This window comes from Pundamilia nyererei, unplaced genomic scaffold (assembly GCF_000239375.1).
Source record: "Pundamilia nyererei isolate P.nyererei 1_Seehausen unplaced genomic scaffold, PunNye1.0 scaffold00463, whole genome shotgun sequence".
NCBI classification, from domain to species: Eukaryota; Metazoa; Chordata; class Actinopteri; order Cichliformes; family Cichlidae; genus Pundamilia; species Pundamilia nyererei.
Genome location: NW_005187864.1, coordinates 226211 through 235311, shown reverse-complemented (window position 1 = coordinate 235311; position 9101 = coordinate 226211). Strand labels below are relative to the sequence as shown.

The 9101-nt window shown below is 41.0% G+C and overlaps 1 protein-coding gene across 3 annotated transcripts in view; it reads left to right on the top strand.

Moving 5' to 3' along the window:
- Positions 1-1739: 1739 nt before the first annotated feature.
- pak1 (p21 protein (Cdc42/Rac)-activated kinase 1) overlaps positions 1740-9101 on the top strand; it is a 65963-nt gene continuing 58601 nt past the window's right edge. For all 3 annotated transcript variants that reach the window (XM_013916103.1, XM_005753784.1, XM_013916102.1), the window contains exon 1: positions 1740-1920. The gene's annotated coding sequence lies outside the window, so the exon portion shown is untranslated. The remainder of the gene's footprint in view (positions 1921-9101) is intronic.

Genomic DNA, 9101 nt, shown 5'->3' with positions numbered 1-9101 from the left:
GACACAGAATATGCGAAAAAACATTTGGATGTGTGTGAAATTGTTTGTGTGTGTGGGATGAAACGAACCACTGAAACCACTGAAAGCAGCATGTCTACAGACATAAAGATAATAAAGAGATATTTTCTTACTTTCAGTTTTCTGTCAGTGTGACTTATTATCTTATTTTATGTTTTTCTAATCATTGTCCAAACAAATTGGGAAAATTAGGAATTATTTTTTCATAAGACAGGCAGTAAATGTTTATTGTGAGAGTCGTGTATATAGTGAGTGTATTGTTTATAATTGTGGGAAATTTTAGAAAAATTTTCTTCAGCAAGGACCTGAGCAAATTTTTGCCCCCGCCGCTTTCCAAATCTTTCCAAACTTTCTTGGGTTTTGTTTTTTCAGAACTAGAAAACAGCCGTTTGCCCGTTTGAGTTTATGTGCGTTCCCCATTTCCACCGTGAGGCTTGAACAGCCTCTCGCCACTTGATGGCGCCATCCCATTCTTCTTTTCATGTAATTGTGGCTCGTTTAACCTGACATGAAATGTGATTGGATGGAACTGACATCAAATTTATTGTAAATTCTTTTTTCTTCTGTTTTTTCCCCATAAAGTAAAACCAGAAAAAGTGTTTCTCCACATGTTTAATTTGAGTTTACCAGTGGAGGAAATATAATTTTATCTTCAGATTCTTAAAACGGCTCAACACCTTCTTAAATTTAGGCTTCTTTCTATCTCAGGTTTTAAATGAGAAGAAGCAGTTATAGATGTTCGTCCAGTTATTACAGACACAGCATATTTTTATAGAGCGTTACAACTTTTCTTAGGCTCCCCAATTTTTACCCTGGACCCACTTAATGAGGCAACAGTACGTAGAATAACCTGTCTTAATTATTTACTTTGAAAAAATTTGATTACAAAATTATATATTTTTAATCTAATAATGTCATACATGCAAATGAAAGTTCTGGAGATATAATCTATTTGTTATATTTATTGTTTCTTAGGTTTCTTTTATTTTCCCCTCTTCATTAAGTTAATTTCCCAAGCATGTTCTTTGTTTACCATGCCGTTTACCCCAGTAAGTCTGTATCATCAAATAATTGATTTATTTGTTTTAACAACTATTTTCATTGTTAAAGGAAACATTAAAAACATTAAACTTACTTCTACGTTTTTTTATTAAAATGAGTCAGATGGTATTTTTTTTATTTAACAGATTTATTTCAGATAACATAAGACATCTTAAATAGCTATGTAACATGTAACAGTTAGCTAACTGTTACACGTTGCATATACAAATAATCTAGCTTAATACAATAAAACATTTATCAAAATGATATCATGATAAAGTAAAAATCTTTCCGTTACTTGTGTTTAAATATGTTTCGTAGATAAAACTTTTTGACTTGCATTTTTGGCTGACTGGCACAGACTGCTCCCATATCTGTGTCTTGATAATCAGGTCTTATTCATGGTTTCATAAATTCCTTATTCTTTCTGCTTTCACGATCTACTGTCAGTGTCAAACATGAAAGCAACGCCGGGAGCCAGTACCCAACGAAAAGTATAATTTCTCACTATTTTTTTAGTGTTGTGAATGCACCACGGCGCGCTCTGAACCGGAGCGCTGCGACCCGCCCTGGATTCTAGGGGACATCTGGCTCAGCCAATCGGAGGAGAGAGAGGCTGAACGGGGTCCAATGGCGCTGGAGGAGGCGGGCGTTTCTGTGCAGCAGCCTTCTCTGCGCCTCGCTAACAATAGGCTGGGTTCGGCAAGTTTACTGTTAAAAAAGCAGCCAGGAGGGAGACGGAGCACAGCAGGGCTGAGCCGACAGGGTAGCGGAGTTTTCCCACTACAGGAGACGTGGTGTCCCGGTGTCGGAAATTACCACGCAGGCACTGTGGGATTTACATTTACGACCGGACAAGTGGTGAGTGAACCTTTGGACTTTATCTCTGAATTAGCCCTGCATCTCCATTCTCAGTCGGGCATGGTGCGCTGGGAGCTCATTTGCGTGAGAATAGAAGGGGTTAATGATTACTGTAGGCTGGGAGCGCACTGTTATCTCCTTATTCTGTCCACTGCACCTCTATATTAATGGCCCGGAACCTGCAGGCCCATAAAACCCGCACAAAGATCAGAGCTTGCAACAGTCTGAGGAGTGGGTGGTATGATTATTATTTTATTACACCGGCAGGGGCGTTTCCAGGGTTTTTTTCCACGGGGTGGCACATGTGGAGACCAAGAGCAAGGCACACGGGGGACCACGGGAAATCAGAATATATCATCAGAAATAAATGCAGGAGACAAATCTGGCAGAAAACACAAAAGATTTCACACTTAAGTGCAGCAGTGAGTCCAAACACAGATGAAAAGTTTCTCTGAAGGTTGTTTAGTACGTAATAACTGATTTAGAAAGAAGTGATAGAAGTATTTCGTTTTTACTTAAGTCAAAATTACACAGTTGGGCATTCAAGTACATGTACTAAAGAAGACATACACATTATGTGGAATCTTATGGGATCACAATTATTGACTTATTAATGTGTACATCCCTTTAATGTTGTAGCTGGAGATGGTAGTAACTGAGTGCACCAGTGGAAAACATTAAGCACTGTATATGCTGTTAGTTTTGTTTCTTCTTCTTCTGTTATAATTTGTGCTGCCAAATTTTCATAGAACAAATGTTATGAAAATGTGCAGCATGATGCTTTTTTGGGGGTGGGGTGGGGGGGCTTGATCTCAAGCATACTTTAATCTACAAAAGTCATTTAAACTTTGGACTTCAGATGATTGAATCTCTATTGATCACTGTATTGATATGTTCTATGGATTTTTAACCGTTGCATTTTTATGTTTTTTCCTTCACATGCAGGCACAGTATGATCACATCACTGTTGTCAAACCTTAGATTTTTTTCCATAGCTTTACTTCTGCATGAACAAATTACACATAAAACAACAATAGCACAAGCAAGAGTGGGTACCAGACCAGCTTTATTACATATTTTTGTGTACTGCCTCCCTCTGACCACTGAGCTCTATGCAGGTAGATGGGCCATCTCTGTTTACCTGCAGAGAACTTATGGTTCAGTGGATTGCAAATGTGGTCTCCCTGCTGAACCGTAAATTCCGCTTAAGGGAGCAGCCGAAAGGGAAAAAGGTTGTAGCTAGGGCATGATGGTGTATTTGGGTCACTGACGGTTTAAAAATTCTTTTTAAAAAATAAAATAAAACATTAAGTGGCTCAGTGAGGCTATTAAATTCTGAGAAAAAAAAATCTCTAGATTAAAGTTGTAAATTCATGAGAAAAAACTATCAAATTTCCATCCATGGATTTTATTAACATGGTCGTTAGGGTGCTGGAGCCTGTCCCAGCTGTCATAGGGCTAAAGGCAAGGTACGCCCACGACAGGTCTAACACAGAGACACAGACGATCACTCACGCTCGCATTCACATCCATGGAAATTCAGAATCACCGGCTTACTGAACTTTCATGCGCAGAAAAGACTTACATTTATGAGAAGAAAAAACTTGAAGGCTTATATAAGAAATAACTATGAGGATGTCGCGTTTTGATGAAAATGAGCTTGTATGTTTCTAGTTATTCATCCCAGTAGTTCAAATTTCTTTCCTACTGAACCTTGAAAAAAATAACAACACTGTTTTTATGAGTGCCTCTGCACTAGTTTCCTCCCAGTTCACATATTATCAGTCTGTCTCTACTGGAAAATTGATGACAAAGAAATGAATGAATACAGGAAATTCTACTTTGTCATTTCTGAAATGCACATCAAGGAACAGAGTGACACATGCTGCTCTCTTCTCTCTGAAATGTCTTTTTCTGCTCTCGTTTGGGGAATCAAGAATATTTGGGGAAGATTATAGGCAAGTTTTCACAAGTTGATAGTGCTACCTAACTGTGCTTATACATCAGCTGCTCTGCCTTTAATGAAGCGAAACATCCTTCTAGATTTCAGCATGTTCACTGTGTTCTGTTTGAAGCTCCTGTTTCTAGGTGGCTCAGCAGAAATCAGAGCACTGCTCCTGTTTCTGGGGGGGTTCTCTCGCCATTTATGATTTTGGAAGAGAGGATTTGTGGCTCTTGGTTGCTGCATATTATTGATTAGAGGCGGACGAGGGTGCTGTAACTTTTATTTGACATTTGAGGCAACTTTGAATTAAAAGGATGGACAAACAACTTTCTGCCCTTCAGTGCTAAAGCTAAAGTTTCACCTCAGTGTTTTTGGATTTTTAAAAACTGTAGGTATCGTATTTAGCATGCACAAAACATGATATGTGCTGTTATGGATGCGTGGCACAAAAACAGTGCCCAAGTCCCAGTTTTCCCAGCAGTTGCAACCAGTTACTTTTGGGCGGGGGGGATTACTTTTTTAGTTAAAGTATCCATGAAAAGTAATTATTTTTCCTAAAAGTAATGCAGTACGTTGCTTAACTGCCCAGAACAGAACCAGTTTGTTACATTTATTTTCTTGTTACTTTGTAAAATGACCTGGAACACATTGTTACATAATTACCAGTTAGTGACATAAACCATAAGCTACAGTCCCACACACCAATAATCCCTGTGCTAATGTCCTAACGAGAGTACACATCTGGTATTTATTTCAATGTCTACACAAAGCATCAAAACCAGCCCAAAGGCTCTTTAAAGTGGTCGTCATGGTGATTCTACTGTAGAAACATGGAGGCTGCAAGCCTGACTGCCCATCAGTCTGTTACCTGTCGAAGATCAGGTGACAGACTGGCTGCTGGGATGGAGACGCTGACAAGTTCTACTTCGCTCCACCATTTAACTCCTCCCACACACAAACTGAAATCAGCTGATTGTAGCGCAGGATGAAAGAAGTGTGCTTGTTTGATGTTCCCACCCAGCATGACATAAATGCAATTGTAATGTAATTACTGGATTTAGTACACTGGTTGCATTAGCACCCTCTGTATCATTTGTGATTCTCTGAGCTCCTGGACTGATGTATCATTGAAGTGATCGTAAACGAATGTCATGCTGTCTCATTTCATAGCAAACGCCTCCTTCTTGACGGAAAAAACGGTTGATTAGGGAGCCAGGTGTTGTGCCTCTTAGTCATAAAAAGGTGAGACATTTTACGACTTTGTGATGTCCTAATTTGTCTCTGTGACCATCGACACAAATGTCATGTAGCTGAGCTTGGTGTTAGTTGATGTTAGCGGGGTTGTCGCTTTGCTCTCTCTGGTTTCCTTGTGTGAAGAAAAGGTGAGGCCGATAACTGAGCCGGAGAGCCAAATACGAGTCAGCGTAGATCGAGTGTAGTGGTGTGAAAGTGCTCCTCTACCAGTGGAAGAAAGCTGTGATGAACACGACATTGTTGTTGAAGGGGTGATGGCGAGGCAGTGGTTGCCATGGAAATTAGGGGTGTGTCTGAAATGTTTTAATGGCCCCATGTGAAGCAGGAGGCCACCCGGTTGTGGCTTTGACACCTCGGCAGCCTGACGGGAGCGAGGAAAGCTGGGAGGACTTAATGACCCATTTGGCTCCTGTGGCTTTGGGCTCGGCCTCTTCAGGAGACTGAGGACGGTGTGTGTGTGTGTGTGTAGGCTCTGTCTCACCTGCCATTGAAGTTATTTTTAACCCCAGAGATGGTTTGTTTGACTCTGAGTGAATTAGACCTGATGACCTACAATGCAAGTCTCTTATTCTACCAGAAACAAACCACACAGAAAGGTGTAAAGCACATGATTCTCAAATGAACTCATTTATTCATTTTCAGTGAGCAAAGTTTTGCCAGGGGCCCAGGTAGGGCATTAACAGGGAGAGGGGGGCACAAAGAAATACTTTTCTTTCTTATTCTCATTTAAAATGTCTCGCTTTTAAAAAATAATTATCTGAGTCTTACGACCAAACTTTTCATCTGATGTAAAATGTATAGAAATTATACATATACCAACAGGACAGCATACATCACTGTCACAACAGCATTTGTTTTCATTCAAAGGCTTTATGGCTTTTCTTATAATACCTGGTGGGCCGATTTTTTGTCCCAGTCCAGCCCTGAATGTAATATCTCCAGGCTGCCCTGAATCTAGCCCTGGGGCCTCCTCCCAGTTAGACATGCCAAAAACGCCTGACCTAATAAGTATCGAGGAGGCAAAGACTGAGCTCTTCACTCTCTCTAATGGAGAGCCCAGCCACGTTTTTAGTTGCTAGCCATAGCTCGTAACCATAGGTCCGTCCATTCACTCTCTTCCGCTTATCCAATTCATGCTCCAGCTATCCCAGCTGTCTTAGAGCGAGAGGCAGGGTACACCCTGGACAGGTCAGCAGTCTGTCACAGGGCCAACACACAGGCTCCGTCCACACCAGCCCGATTTGAAAACTGTGTTTTCGTCTGAAAACGCTCCGCGTCCACACTAGTGTTTTCAGTTGTTTTCACAGAGTTATGCGTCCACATTGAAACGGCCGAAAACGCTTACGTTCCAGTCCTGCGCAAGCGTGAAACGCAAGGAGATTCAGCCTGCCTCATTTCTGTCTGCTGCTTATTTACTTTCCGGCTCTTTGAAACGTCGCGGCAAAATGTCGAGGAAAAGATTTTTAAATGGGCTAACAGTGAGGTGGAGTTGTTGCTGCGAATAACACAGAAGTACAAAGTTGAGTGAGAATTAAAGAATTTGAAGAAAAGCTATCTGGAGCATGTACAGACTGATATGAATCTTTAATAGGGCTGTCAAAACTGAGAGCAAACAAAACAACTGCTGTGTAATGCCCTCCGCTATCTTGGCTTAATTGGTCACATGACTGCATCACATGACTAAAATGTGTCATCGTTTTCAAAAAGTCTCCGCGTTCGCTGTCCACATTGCGACACGAAAACTGCGTTTTAAAATGTAAGTGTTTTCAAAACGCTGCGTTTTCCTTGACCCAAAACGCCGTCTCAGTGTGGACGAGAGGCCAAAACGCAGAGAAAACGATGCGTTTTCAAATGAAAACATATTAGTGTGGACATGGCCACATAGACAGACAACCATCCGCTCTCACATTCACACCTGTGGGCAATTTTGGTTAACCCAAACCCACTAAGGTGATGGTAGGAAGTTCAAGTTCAGACTCTATTGACAATAACTGTAATTTTACTTATTTTCCAGCCGTCTGGTTGGTTAGTTTGTGTTGTAATTTGTTGTTTTGGATCCAGACTAACATGTTATTGTGAGATAAACTGGAAATAAACTCATTCACAAAGAAGACCTACAACTTTAATTTTCTGTGGGGTGTTTTAAAACATGGATGCATCACCCAGCCCCGGCTGCTGGGTGGACAAAAACAGGCTACCTTTGACCCGGTTTCTGGTTGTGTGATTGTGAAACTGTGAATAAGTGTTAATCTCCATCTTTAACTGTCAGATTTGTGCAGACTCAGCAGTGTTGCTAGCATTACCTGGCTGGTGTGATGAATCGAAAAGCCCGGGAGGAGATAGAGCACGATTTAAATGACTTCTGAGCTATTGATGGAACACAATTAGCTGCAGATATGAATTCAGGCAGATTTTCTACAGTCAGCGCTGAAGTTAATTACTTGTTAACTTGCATACAGTATTTTTCTGAGACACTAACTCACAAACTGTACCAGCATAAATAGTAATACTGGCTGTGGAGCACCAGAAGCCTGCCAGCAGCTGAATAATGGATAGCCTGTCTGCCTGGAAGGCTGCTGGAGCTGCTGAGCACGCCGTCTAGACGAACCCCGACAGCACAAAACTACATGCACGCTCCTTTTCTCTCCACGTAACAGGCTGACTGGCTGAATCCAGATGAAAGCTGTGAGCCTCACTCGATTCTTTTTTTTTCTTAAGTATTTTATCCACTTTGTTGATGTGGAGGCAGATGAAAGGAAGGGTGATGGTGCACCTCTAAGCCGTTAATAGTATGCTTCAGGATCAAAAGATGGCTTTAATATTGTGGATGTAATTATAATGTTGAAATATTCCACTGCTTCAGATCAGTTTCATTAAACCTGGAGTCGCCACACGGCCTGATCAGAGCCCTCACCCCGGGAGAGGCAGAAGCTGTCGCAGGTGGAGCCATTCAGGAGCAACATCAGTGATTTCGTTTATTTGCTGTCAGCACTGAGTTTCCTGCGCTAAGACGGAGACCTGCTGTTTTACGCTGAGCCTGTTTTTGAAGACAGCTCAGGAGCAACCTGCTGCTCTAACATAATACAGCATGTTAGCACGTGCTGTCACATGACCACTTCTTTATGTGTCCTTGAAGACCATAAGCTCTTTGGCACTTGTGTTCAGAAGTAGTGTTTCACATCACAAGTGCTTCTTTATCTGAACCACAGCTTAAAACCCCAAATATCCCTCCTGTCCTTATCAGTCCCTCAGGCTTCTGGATCCAAATCGTAGACCGTTTACCCGTCAGTCAGACTGTGCTTGATACTTTTCTCACAAGAGAGCTTCACAGCAAGATGATAACAGGGCACAACAAGATCAAAGCAAAAATTAAATAATATGTAATAATAAGTCATTTGAAATACATCAAAAAGACAAAACATCAAAGAAATAAAGTCAAATTTAAAATGGTTTATACATAAAATAATAAACACTGTAAAAAGACATAATAGAATGTAAAAAAAAAAACTGTGAAAAGTCCAATAAATGTGCATCTGTGAGTGAAATGACCATGTAAAACAGTTATTTTATTTTAGCTGGTCTTTTAAATAAAGGCTTTTTTGTGGTACTAAAGATTAACAGATAAAATCATTATAATAATTTAATACACATCATTCACAGTTTTCTGTCTGAAACAGACAACAAACAGACGTGAACACGAAAATACCACGAAGGACTTCTGCAAGTGAAGATACAGTCAAGGCCGAATCACCACTTCTTTAGAGCTCATGTTCTATGTTTGTGTGTGTGTGTGCGTGCGTGCGTGTAATCATGTGTGTGTCCAGGGACCATATGGTGGAGGAACCACCCACTCATTGTGACCAACCACACCTTGCAGCAACACACTGAGTGAGAGAGACAAAAGAACCATAAACAGATAGAAGAGCAATGCAGAGACTCCGTGTGTGTGTGTGTGTGTGTGTGTGTGTGTGTGTGTGTGTGT